Raw genomic sequence first — 11,966 nt, 5'->3', positions numbered from 1 at the left:
CCCCCTGATGGGCCCTGCTCTGTGCGTGACAGGGGGTGGCGCCGCAACCTCCCCATCGACCCTGCCTTGAGTGTGACAGGGGGCAGTGCCCCAACCCCCCAGTCGGCCCTACCCTGAGCGTGACTGAGGGTGGCATCGCAACCTCCCGATCCGCCCTGCTCTGTGCATGACGGGGCGGCGCCCCAACTCCCCAATCGGCCCTGCTCTGAGCCTGACCAGGGGCTGCACTTAGGGATTGGGCCTGCCCTCTGCCACCCGGGAGCAGGCCTAAGCCAGCAGGTCGTTATCTCCCGAGGGGTCCCAGACTGCGAGAGGGCACAGGCCGGGCTGGGGGACCTCCCTTCCCCTGCCCCCCGAGTGCACAAATTTTTGTGCACCGGGCCTCTAGTGTAGAATAAAAATGGTGAGAGTGGACATCCTTTTCTTGTTCCTGATTGTAAAGAAAAAGCTTTCAGCTTTTCACTGTTGAGGATGATATTAGATGTGGGTTTGTCATATATGACCTTTATTTTGTTGAGGTATGTTTCCTCTATCCTCATTTTTTTTTAAATCATAAGTGGATGTTGGATTTTGCCCAAATTTTTAAAATATATTTTATTGATTTTTTACAGAGAGGAAAGGAGAGGGATAGAGAGTTAGAAACATCGATGAGAGAGAAACATCGATCAGCTGCCTCCTGCACACTCCCCACTGGGGATGTGCCCGCAACCAAGGTACATGCCCTTGACTGGAATCGAACCCGGGACCCTTCAATCCGCAGGCTGACTCTCTATCCACTGAGCCAAACCAGTCATCCCCCAATTTTTTTTAATTACACTTTTTAACAAGTAGAGCTTTCTCATTGTGGTATCTAATCTTTCATCCTAAAATCCTCCTTATGCCCCCTACACACACACACACACACACACACACACACACACACACACATAAGGTTTTTCACTTTTATTTGAAATTGTGTGAGGGAAGGAAAGAAAAGTGGACAAAGGGAGAAGCACAAAATAAATACGTGCAGAATCACAACTGGGTTTGGGATTGTCTGGTTACACTTCTAAAGATGGAGGAGCCAAGGCTCCTTCTCCACCCTACAAAATTCCAGTTCACAGTTTGCCTCTCAGTCTTGCAAGCTCTGGCCTCAGCTGGATGGGTGAGGGTGGGCTGGGGAGAAGGGCTGAGAAAGCCAAGAAGGGTATTTGCCTTTAGAAAAGGCAAGGAACAAAGTCTTCCTTAGAGCCTTCAGAATGAACATAGCCCTGCCCACATCTTGACATTAGCACACTGAAACTGATTTGAGACCTCCAAAACTTCAAGATAATAAATTTTTTTAAATATGTTTTTATTGGTTTGAGAGAGAGAAGAAGGGAGAGGGAGAGAGAAACGTCAATGATGAGAGAGAATCATTGATCAGCTGCCGCCTGCACAACTCAACTGGGGATTGAGCCTGCAATCCAGGCATGTACCCTGACCGTGAATCGAACTGTGACCTCCTGGTTCATGGGTCACCACTCAATCACTGAGCCACATCCTCCGGGCAAAGCCACTAATTTTGTGGCAATTTGTTACAGTAGCAATAGGAAACTAATACAGGTTATTAGTATTTGAACAGGGTTAGTTCAGAGAAGGACAGACGTGTGTGTGTGTGTGTGTGTGTGTGTGTACACAAGTGTAAATGTAGATGTTTATGAAAATGCATATGACTTTATGGGCGATAAAATCGGCACTCAAGATATTTAAAATAGAACTAAGATGCTTAGATCTGCCGCTATAAAATGCTCGGACTATAAAGCAGCTACACACCTGTAGTCTGTTTCTTACAGGCCTCTCTGACCATCCAGACCAGTGGTCAGCAAACTGCGCCTCGGCAAACTGCGGCTCGCGAGCCACATGTGGCTCTTTGGCCCCTTGAGTGTGGCTCTTCCACAAAATACTGACTTCTGTGCATGGGCCACGAAGTTTCAGTCGCACTGTACGTGCGCGCCCCCACGTGGTATTTCATGGAAGAGCCACACTCAAGGGGCCAAAGAGCCGTGGTTTGCCGACCACGGATCCAGACAATTTGTTCCCCTTCTGTTGGGGATGGCCAGCTTGCGTGCCCTTTTCAGACACTTTATAGAAAGATACAGCAAGCTTAGAATGTTAGAAACATTAACCTCAGTGCTTTATTCTCTGGAGGGAAGAAGGAAGGGTTAACATGGAAAGAAGAAAGAACGCCTGAAGGAGAAAGTCAAGTGAAAAAGCAGGATGGATAGTCATCATCCCCAGTTGGCTGGGCCTGGAATGACAGGTGCCAACTAATGGCTTGGCCCACCCACAACCCCAGCTGCCTTTGTGCCTCCTGCCGCTCGGCAGGCTGGTTCTGCTCCATGCCACAGCAAGATTGGAAGCTCTGGTCCCACTCCAGGCAAAAGGCCTCACTTCAGTTGACACACCGGTAGTGGAGCAAACAGCAGCCAGTGGCCACCTCACAGATGCGCTTTGCCCAACATCGTGCTTTGTCCTGGAGACACTGCCACTGGCCTCTCAACTGCCTGAAGGCCTGCTCAGTGGTGCCTCCACAGTTGAGAGCCTCTAGTTGAAATGCAGCTCCTCAGCGGTGATGGGTTGGTGGACTGGGGCTGTCAGCCACTGATGGAGAGGGTATGCTCCCTCACCGATGAGGACAGGGCCCCTATTGGGTTTTTTTTGGATGGGGGTGAGAGAGTGCTTGTATCTCCCCTATGGCCAAGCCGACTTGCCTCCAATTCATGTGGATTATGGCTGAATCCTGGGAAGCTGACAAACATTTGGATGAAATGAAGGTCAGGACCAGCCATGGCTTGAGGAATTACTGAAAAGTACTGACACCCATTTGGATAGTTCTTTTCCTGACTTTTAGGGCTGGGCACCTCAATGTGTGTGCCTCCAGTAGCCCCAGCACTCACTGGGAAGCCACATTTGGTCCAGAACCTCTTCATGACCCCCCTCTTTGTCAGGCTGGTTTTCCTGGAGGTGCTGAAATATAGCACAGATGGCATCCATACCTCATGGAAGGCACACCTACCTCTAGATCTGCCCTCCCCAGTAGCTTGGCCCAGGGGTGGGCAAACTTTTTGACTCAAGGGCCACAATGGGTTCTTAAACTGGACCGGAGGGCCGGAACAAAAGCATGGATGGAGTGTTTGTGTGAACTAATATAAATTCAAAGTAAACATCATTACATAAAAGGGTACGGTCTTTTTTTTTTTTTTTTTTTTTTTTTATTTTTATTCTTTATAATTGGGCGGTAGCCGGCCCGCGGGCCGTAGTTTGCCCACGGCTGTAAGCTACACAATGCAGAAGCACAGAGGAGGCCGGCTGATCCAGTCCATTGGCCACTTTCTGAGGCACAGAGAACCAATTTCATGTGGGTGACTTTCCTTTGAAGTTGTGGGCCCAGCTTTTTGTAGATAGAGTAAAATGTCTCCTGAGACATCCAGAGAGCTTGCTTTCATCTGTAGGGTGAAGTCTATCCTCTCAGAGGGCCTGCCAAAGATGAGATGGTGTAGGGAGAGCCCAGGTCCTGTGGGCAGACATTTGTGGCTGAATAAGCAGAAATTGGATGACCCCCTGGGTTCTCAGGTATGTAGGACAGATAGATTCATGTGCCCCCACATGGCCCAGACCAGGGCAGCTGCTTTCTCAGCTTGTGGCTCCCATTTGCACAGTGGTTTGTGCAAGAAGCTGCAGCTCCCCCACTTACAAGCTGGATCCATGGGGCATGCGTTGGGAGTCAAGGGTGCCATTAAGCAGAGTTGGGCAGAGTGATGTGTGGGTGTATATGCTTTTCCCAATGATGGTCAATGAAATACTTATCTCCCAGGCAGGTGTGAGCACCAGGAAGCTCGGGGTTGAGTTAGCTGATGAGTATCATGCCTACCATTATGAATTGGCCAAGGGTACGAATGTAATTACATCTTTGTAAACCACACATCAGCAACTTCTGTCCGTTTTCTTACAGATTCAGTCTACAGCACAAGAGTCAGGATGAAATGGCTCAGAGCAAACAAGACTAGGTTCTTAGTGTGGTATTAGTTTGCCTTCTTTTCTTCATGATTGCTTTCCTCTCCTTAATGACTCCTCTAGAGGACTTTTAATTTCTCCTGGCTTTCTCTCCTCACCAAGCATACACATCGGTGAAATTCTACCGGAAGTCCCCTCCCACACACTAAAATCATGAAGTGCCCAGAGAAACCAAACTACTTCACCAGTCAATTTTACTTGCCGTGATCATGTGCTGCCCTCACAAGGAAGCACGTGAAGAGATGGTTAGTTAGTGTTTTGTTTTGTTGTTGACGAAAGACAAGATCCTTTTCAATTTCAGTCACCTGGCTTTCAGTTAAAAAATTACTCTGGATTTCAACTTCTTTATTATGAAAAAGGACCTACCTTACAAGAGTGAAAAAAAAAAGGAAAGATCAGTTGTTCCTTAGAGTTTTCAGAATGAACAATCATAAGGCAAAATAGATTCATCATTAGCACTGGATAGTTCTAGACCTCAGAGTTCGACATGGCCAAGTCACTTAGAATGCCCTTACAAGTTGCCTGATGCTAGAACTAAGAGGCTGCAAAGAACTTCTCCACACACCACTGCAATGCCTTTCCTGACTTTTTTTCCTTAATGAAAATCTACTTCTATAATTTCATGTGCCCTTTGGCTTCTCTTTCTTTAAGAGCTGGTGTATATCCTAGGCAGGACTAGGAGTGTTCATATCCTGGCTGCATAGATCATGTAACCTTAGGAAAGTTACTGTCCTAAGAGAATTCTGTGTCTCAAGTGTTCTCCTTGTTAAACAAATAGATTGCACTGAGCCTAAAGGTCCCTTGCTGATCTAACTTCCTGAGGTTAATTTAGATGCCAAATCCCACAAGATGTTAGCCAAGATGGCTGAAACTGCATCCCAGAGCTTGTTTTTAAGGTGGGCTCATAAATTTAATGTGGTAAACATTATGAACTCAACAGTGCATTCCACCAATATTTACTGAATCTTATGTGCTAGGAATTGTGATAGGCATGGGGGATAAAATGAGACAGCCATGAGAGACACTGAATGCCGTGTGGGTTAGATCAGGATCTTGGAGAAAGGATATGTGGTATTTAGTCATTCCTCCCTAGGTAGCTGTTTCTAACTGAAAAGTCTCTGCTTGCCATTGGTAGCTGATTCTTGACTTAGGCAGGACTAAACACTTTGGCACTTTAATGATTTAGATGATTCCTTTCATGTAGTAATTAAACGTATTTTCTAAAACTCTATCTGGGTTGGAAAGAGTTTATTAGTTACTGTCACACATTGGGGCTTACTGTAGCCTCATTATCCTATCTAATAAAGAGGGAATATGCTAACTGACCCTCATGCCATCGCAAACATGGTGGCGTCCACAGCCAATAAGGAGGGAATATGCTAATTGACTGCTGCGCCCTCAAAGATGGTGGCACCAACGGCCAATAAGGAGGGATATGCTAATTGACTGCCACACCCTCAAAGATAGTGGTACCCATAGCCACAAGATGGTGGTGCCCAGTCCCCTCAGCTGTGCACCTGCCTCCGGAGTCCCCCAGTCCCCTCAGCCCCCCAGCCGCCCAGGGCCAGCCTGAGGCACAGGCAAGCCTCAGATGGCGGCTGCCCAGCCACCCAGGGCCGCCCAAGGCTCAGGTAACCAGGGCCGGCCAAGGCCTGGGTTGCCGGCAGTGGCAGCAGCAGAGGTGTGATGGGGGCATCACCTTCCCCTGATTACTGGGTCGCCTCCCGCCCCTGAGGGCTCCTGGACTGTGAGAGGGGGCAGGCTGGGCTGAGGGACCCCCCCCTCTCTAGTGCATGAATTTTCATGCACCGGGCCTATAGTAAGAGTATATTCCCCACTCATCTGTCTGGAAAAATCCTCTTACTGAACTATCCAGCATCTTCCACTTGGAAATGACAACTTAGGCAACCCGCACTGATCAAGAGAAACCATGAGTGTCTCTTCTGCTTTCTTTGCCTTGTGGCTTCCTTTGACAGAAGACATCTTCATGATAACTCTTGAGTAATATGCCCTCCTAACATATTCAGAATTCATTGCCTAGGAAGTCCACTTCCTCCTTAGTTATTAACTCAAGTTACCATCTGAGATGTCAGGTCTTTTCACAAATCATTTAAAGTTTTTCTAAGTGGTCATAGTCTGGTCACATTGGACCCCATAAGGAGAGATGGAGGTGAAGGAAGTTTCCAGCTTTTTTTCTCCCCATCCCATTGCCTACCTATGAGCAAGTCCTTCTGCTGCCGATGAGTCACTTTCTATGAAAAATGAGGGCTCCTGGCTAACACCATTCTCCAACACACACCTTTAAAAAATGAAGAGAGACCTGCTGGTATGGCTCAGTGTTTGAATGTGGACCCATGAATCAGGAGTTCACAGTTCAATTCCCAATCAGGGCACATGCCTGGGTTGTGGGCTCGATCCCCAGTAGGTTGTGTGCAGGAGGCAGACAATCGATGTTTCTCTCTTATTATTTCTCTCTCTCTCTCTCTCTCTCTCTCTCTCTCTCTCTCTCTCTCTCTCTCTCTCTCTCTCTCTCTCTCTCTCTCTCTCTCTCTCTCCCTTCCTCTCTTTGAAATCAATTTTTTTTAAAAACATATTTTTTAACAAGGAAGAAAAATGGATAAAGACAGTTGAAGGACTTTATTTTTCTCATCTTACCTTCAGTAACTGCTAGAATCCCTCCATTCTCCCAAAGGTTTGCTCTTCTCTCCTCCTCACCCACATTACCCCCTCCCCGTGGTGTGTGAAGGAAAGGGTGTGTTTTGATAAACTTGAAAACCTATACTAGGGCCATGCAGAAGACGCAGATGAACCGTGACCTAAATGCCTAGCTTTCCTGACTGCCTGGTTCACCTCGCAGAAGGGCTTCTGTTCACTGAGTTTGAACTTGGGTTAGGGGAGAAGGCAGGTGAGAACCAGCTGTCCCCTGGTTCCCCAATCTGCCCACACTCTTCCCTCCCTGGGAGACCCTGGAAGGCGGTGGTCCAGGAGGTGTCCACCTCCAACCCATACCCACTCTGCAGCCCTGCCAGCTAGAAATAAAAAAAAGTGAGAGAAGAGAGAAAAAAGCATTCAAACTAAAACAAACAAAACCTACAAGTTCTGGCTTTCCACTTCCTTTCTCAAGAAAGAGCTCCCTGAGTGATTACAAACAAAATTCACAGAAGTGATCATCCTTAGTGCAAGAAGTTGGCCCTTAGAGGACTTTGACTGATAGAGAAATAAATGCTTAAATTCAACCTGTAGCAAGATTACTCTGGCTTCTACAACAGCTGTGTGGCTTCCAACGTCATTTCCTCCTCTGCAAGGGAGAGTGTAGAAGGCTGGAAGGCTGTTTGCACCTGAACATTGAACCCCCAGAGGCCAAGCTCCTGGCCCCATGGGCTGGGTCCTGCCTGCAGACTTGTTTTAATTTTTTAAATTAATTGCTATCATTAAAATATTAGATTTCTTATAAAATTTGGATTTCCAGCTTTTTTGGGGGGAAAAGCCCTACCTGGTTTAGCTCAGTGGATAGAGCGTCAGCCTGCAGACTAAAGGGTCCCAGGTTCGATTCCAGTCAAGGGCACATGCCCGGGTTGCGGGCTCAATCCCCAGTGAGGGGGCATGCAGGAGGCAGCCAATCAATGATTCTCTCTCATCATTGATGTTTCTATCTCTCTCTCTTCCTCTTTCTTCCTCTCTGAAATCAATAAAAATATTTTTTTTAAAGAAAAAGATTCATAGTTGCCATAAACACTGAACCTATATTTTCCACATATCAGCAAAAGACAGTTATTAGACACAGTAGATAAAGTTTTTACTGAGCAAGATTCACACATTGCTTCCTACCGGTTCCCTGCAGGCATTTGTGTGAGGGCCTCTGCTACCCCAGGTCTAACCACCTGGGGGCACCACTTCCCAGCAGGTGATCTTCATTTTCACCCTCATACTTCATAAGGACCTTGATCTGCCTCTCCCAAGCATGAGAAAATGTTTTGGGAAACCAAGATGAAGCCTTGAATTGATATAAAACCTATACAAATTGATTAACCAGAAAAATAAATGAATCTGGCCACGGAAAATTATATTACTTCGGTATGAATGAGAAGAACCTAATAAGAGAATATCAAAACACTTGGGAAAGAATATGGTTGTGATTAGCATTGGGATCCTGTGTTTCTTTCTCTCCCTCTTCCCTAGTCCCATAACTCTTAATAGTTTGTTAAAAATAATAACAGCCATATTTATTGAATACTTACTGTATACAAGGCAACCCTACGAGGTTAGTACAGTACTGTTCTTATCCCCAATTTATGGATGAGAAAGCTGAGAGAATAGAGGGGTTGAGTTGCTTTCACAGTTCACAAAGCTAATGAGCTGGTGGAACTGTGATTTGAACCCAGGGTCTGATTCCAGAGTGGGAGCTCTGGTGTCTGTACCTTAGAACACCTTGAGGTCAGGAAGGTGAAAAATACCTTAGGTATCTCAAAAAAACTATTGAAATTGAATTTTAGGAAGAAAAGGAGGGGTGGAGGGAAAAACTGCTGCGGAGAGGTATCTTTCAGAATATGTGAAGCTGCCCTGTGTTTTTCTAGTTCTGATTGATTACCTGGTAAATAGCCACTCTTGTTTCCAGTCCCAATCTCAATGGTCTCTCCTCTATTAATCCCTTCCTGACTCAGATGTTAAATGGCTCTCAGAGTGGCACCCAGTCCATGCCTCCATCATGGTGCTTTTTGCACTTACTATAATTTTGCATCCCTGTCTCCCACACTAAGCTCTGAGTTCTTTGAAGATAGGGTCTCTTGATGGCTGCCTGATACTTCAGATGGGCACAAATCTTTAACTCAGTGAATGGTCTGGTTTTGTTTGTTTGTTTGTTTTTTAGCCTGATCACATATTAACAAATAATAACCTTCTGTCCTTTCACTACTCAGCATCTGATTTTCGTATGGTTTGAAGTGAAATTCAGGAAACATACACAATAGTAATGATGAAATCTCCCTCCCCCATTTCATATTTGCTTGTTCTGAATCCACAAGGTAAGAGAGAATAGGAAGGAAAAATAGGAAGAAGGATGACAAGACTAAGAACGCTTCAAAAAACGGTATATGCCATAACTTCTGCAGGCAACCTGTTTCTTCATTCAACAATTAGTAAGCACCTACTGTGTGCTAGTGCTTTTTTCAGCAGAGGGATACAGCAGTAAGCAAAACAGTCAATATCTCTTTTCTCATAAAATGTATGTGGGGGAAAAGAAACAATGAATGAGTAACCTAAGTTTAACAAAATAAAAAGGGCTATGAAAGAAATAAAGCAGGACCTGGGATAGAGAGAGCAGGGTGGGCACCCTAGGATGGGTGAGCAGGACAGGCTTCCCTGCGGAGGTGACCTTTAAGCTAGATTTGACTAATGAGATGGATCCAGACCTGAGTATCCAGAGAAGAGTTTTTAGGTGGAAAGAACAACAGGCACAAGACACGATGCCTCTTTGTACCATTGGGCGCAGGGATGACTTTCTGAGTGCCTTCTAAGAGTTAGGTGGTATACTATTTTTAATATGAGTGATAAGGTCCCTGATGGTCAAGGCCTTTTATAATATGGCTATACATCTTACCTACCTAACCTAATTACCTCTTCTATAATTTAACAGTCCTTCCCTTTAATAGCACTGATGCCCTCCCCACATCCAATATTCATTCATGTTGCTGATTCTCATTTTGCTCTTCTCTCACCTGAAATATTTTCCCCCTCCTTTGTCCTTCAAGGCTTAGTTAAACTTTTATCTCCTACATTAAAAATGATTTTTCAGTGGGAGCTGTTTAGTACCTTGATGTGGTGGACGAATAGGCAATTCTACTTAGTTGATAAAACCGTATGGAATTTAATTCACACACAATGAGTACAAGTAAAACTGAGGAAATCTGAATAAAATCAGTGGATTATATCAATATGGCTATCCTGATTGTACCATTATACTATAGTTTTGCAAAATATAACTAGTAAGGAAAGTTGGTCAAACTGTACAGAGGATTTCTCTCTCTTTTACTTCTTGCAACTGTATGTAAATCCACAATCGTCTCATTTTTAAAAAGTGAATAACCAAAAATTGATGCATTTATGGAAACAAAATTTAAAATTGTTTCTTAATTTGAAAAAATAAATGTTCAACTAGTTATGAACCCATCTGTCTATACACCTCTGGTCTACACATTTCTAACTTGCTCATTGTAATGAGCAAAATGCATCGTCTAAATAAAAACATACCAGTCTTATACCTTATCAAAAAGGAGAGTGAGGTTCATCTGGAACAATTTCTTCTCAGTGAATATTTGTTAGAGCCTAATAACTTCTATTTACTTCTCTTTTTTATGTTCACAAATTGTCCTTCAAGAACTCTGCCCAGGACTGCCATCAACGGTTTACAGAATCAACTTTCGTCCCCTTTTCACAAATTGGAACAGTGTGTACCATCTACAGTCTTCTGGCATCTCCCCCTGGCTCCATAGTCCCTGAAAAACTGCCAACAGTCTTCTCGTATATAAATTCTATTGATAGCCCAGCCAGAATTTGTCCAAGCTCGGAGACACAAGCTCATTCAAAGCCTAGTGTTCTCTTACCATCTTCCTCCTGGTATTTGTATGACCAACACGCAGCTCCACTGAAGTGGGAGCAGGGAAGCTGGTGTTCTGAGCTGGAAGCCAGGAAGTCCTGGATGCAAACCCAGATTCTGTCATTCTCTAGCAGTCTGACCTTGGACTACGTTATCCAATTCTTTGAGCTTCAGTTTGCACATCTATAAAATTGGAATAGTAACAGCTATGATTATTAGTATTTGGTTGTCAGAGTGTAGTGAAGATTAAAGGAGATAATGTTTGTAAGAGTGCTGAGCAGGAATTGATAGTAACAACAAAGCAGATGAGATGAATAGATCTGGTTCCTCATAGATATGTGGATTTACAGGAGGTGGAAGGTACTGGACAAGTTACTGGGTTCCACCCCCCACTCAGTGAGACCGGTACCCATGAAACAGTGCGTTCAGCATGCAACAGTTTTTTTCCGTCACAAGTTACCATCACAACTTCTGCTCCTGAGCAACATACCTGTACCTTCCATGCTCCATCAAAACCTTTGAAAGGTCTTTTCTCTGTGCCAGCTACTTTAAACCCTCTATCCTGTTAAGTTTTACAACAACCCTAGAACATGAGCATTTCTGTCCGCATTTTACAGCGGTGGAAACTGAGGCTCAGAGATATTAAGTAACATGTCCAAGGCTGGGATTCAGCCCAGCACTGTCTAGGAAGCTCCTGCTCTATTACAGCACCTTTAAAAAAAAAAGAATTGTGTTTATTTTTCTCAACCCTTGGCTCAGTCCCTTGTTTCTCTTTGAGGTGTATCCTTCAGCTATAGACATGAATTATGTTCCCTCAAAATTCACGTGTTGAAGCCCTAAACACCAATACGACAGTATTTGGGGATTGGGCCTTTGGGAGTTAGGATTAGATGAGGTCTTGATAGTGGGTGCCTCATGCTGGGATGTGTGCCCTTAAAAGAAGATGTACCAGAGAGCTAGCATGTGCACTCTCTCTCCTTCTCTCTTTCTCTCCTGTGCCCACAAAGAGGTCATGTGAACACACAGTGAGATGACAGCCACCTACAAGCCAAGAAAAGAGGCCTCAGAATGAAACCCACCTTGTCGGCACCTTGATCTTGGACTTCTCAGCCTCCACAACTGTGAGAAGTAATGTCTGTTGTTTGAGCCACCCAGTCTGTGGCATCTTGTTCTGGCAGTCTGAACAGACTAAGACTCTTTCTATCTATGCCCTCCGTTTCCCAGTGTGGCCTTTTCAACTCTGACCTCATTACTGAATTTGCATTTCGACCTACTCAGCTGCCTACCTTCCCATTGTCCATTGTCTCCTCAGAGTTGTGGTTGGATAGTTCTCTTCCTG

At 45.0% G+C, this 11,966-nt stretch overlaps 1 long non-coding RNA gene across 1 annotated transcript in view; it reads left to right on the top strand.

Annotated features, from left to right (window-relative positions):
* Positions 1 to 10,700, top strand: part of LOC106724568 — a 26,577-nt gene extending 15,877 nt beyond the window's left edge. Inside the window, exon 4 of the long non-coding RNA XR_001360412.1 lies at positions 10,409 to 10,700. This is a non-coding gene — a long non-coding RNA (uncharacterized LOC106724568). The remainder of the gene's footprint in view (positions 1 to 10,408) is intronic.
* The last annotated feature ends 1,266 nt before the right edge of the window (positions 10,701 to 11,966 follow it).

This window comes from Myotis brandtii, unplaced genomic scaffold (assembly GCF_000412655.1).
Source record: "Myotis brandtii unplaced genomic scaffold, ASM41265v1 scaffold893, whole genome shotgun sequence".
Lineage (NCBI taxonomy): Eukaryota > Metazoa > Chordata > Mammalia > Chiroptera > Vespertilionidae > Myotis > Myotis brandtii.
The sequence above is the reverse complement of the archived record's forward strand: the minus strand, read 5'-3'. Positions and strand labels throughout refer to the sequence as shown.